General features: G+C 45.4%; 1 pseudogene; it reads left to right on the top strand.

The window, feature by feature from the left end:
• Positions 1 to 323: 323 nt before the first annotated feature.
• LOC131920779 (heterogeneous nuclear ribonucleoprotein C-like) lies at positions 324 to 1200 on the top strand (annotated as a pseudogene).
• The last annotated feature ends 254 nt before the right edge of the window (positions 1201 to 1454 follow it).

Here is a 1454-nt window from a genome sequence, read left to right as displayed (position 1 = left end):
ATACTGCCAATAAAAGCTAAGACAGAAACCACATCAAATGATGTGGATGATGAATACTGGCTTCAGCAGAGGAGTGTCTTTCAAATGCTTCAGCTCAGAGTTTGGTTTTGGGGTCACCGCAAGAGGCAAATGTGAACACCTGTGAAATATTTCTGAGAGAGATTTTTTTTGTGAAGAGACATCGAGCGAACGGTCGTGAGCTGCTTACCCGCTGTAGCTTCGGCGTCTCGGCATGGAACCGCCGTAGGAGAGGCAGTCCCTTCTCTCTCTCTCCATCTTCTCGTGAGATGTTTTTGATCTTCAGCTACGCTTTGTGAGAGACCTTGTAATCAAAGGAGATGGCTGGCAATGTTACCAACGAAACAGACCCTCGATCCGTGAGTTCCCGTGGATTCACTGGGAATCTCAATACACTTGTGGTCAAGAAGTCTGATGTGGAGGCAATCTTTTCAAAGTATGGCAAAATTGTGGGTTGCTCTGTGCATCAGGGCTTTGCCTTCGTCCAATACGTTAATGAAAGAAATGCCTGGGCTGCTGCAGCTGGAGAGAATGGCTGAATGATTGCTGGCCAGGTTTTAGATATTAATCTGGCTGCAGAGCCAAAAGTGAACCGAGGAAAAGCAGGTGTGAAACGATCTGCAGCGGAGACGTGCGGCTCCTCATTTGATTTGGACTATGACTTTCAACGGGATTATTATGACAGGATGTACAGTTACCCAGCACGTGTTCCTCCTCCTCCTCCTTTTGCCTGAGCTGTGGTGCCTTCTAAATGCCAGCGTGTTTCTGGAAACACCTCTCGAAGGGGGAAAAGTGTCAATTCGAAGAGTGGACAACAGGGATCTTCATCCAAGTCTGGGAAGTTGAAAGGTGATAACCTTCAAGCCATCAAGAAGGAGCTGACTCAGATAAAGCAAAAAGTGGATTCTCTGCTGGAAAGCGTGGAAAAAATTGAAAGGGAACAAAGCAAGCAAGCAGACTTGTCCTTCTCATCCCCAGTAGAGATGAAGAATGAAAAGTCTGAAGAAGAGCAGAGCAGTGCCTCTGTGAAAAAAGATGAGACTAATGTGAAGATGGAGTCTGAGGCCGGTGCAGATGATTCTGCTGAGGAGTGTGACCTGCTGGATGATGATGACAATGAAGATGGGGGATGACCAGCTGGAGTTGATCAAGGATGATGAAAAAGAGGCTGAGGAAGGAGAGGATGACTCTTAAGCACATAGCGGAGTTTAGAAATCGCTTGTGAGAGATCAAAGTAACAGCAGATCCTCTCCCCTAGAACTTCAGCAGTTCTCACTGTTCACCCTCTCCTTATCCTTCCTGTTTTATCGATTCATAATTGCCCTGCACCTAGTTCTATTTTCGCTTCCTTTGATGCTCCTTAGTAGTTTTGTTAAGTCTTACCTTGTAAGTTTTGCATTTAATTTTGATACCTCTTTGACTTAACAATAAAAAGA

The sequence above is a fragment of the Peromyscus eremicus genome, chromosome 10, assembly GCF_949786415.1.
Source record: "Peromyscus eremicus chromosome 10, PerEre_H2_v1, whole genome shotgun sequence".
Lineage (NCBI taxonomy): Eukaryota > Metazoa > Chordata > Mammalia > Rodentia > Cricetidae > Peromyscus > Peromyscus eremicus.
This window is presented reverse-complemented; position numbering and strand designations above follow the sequence as displayed.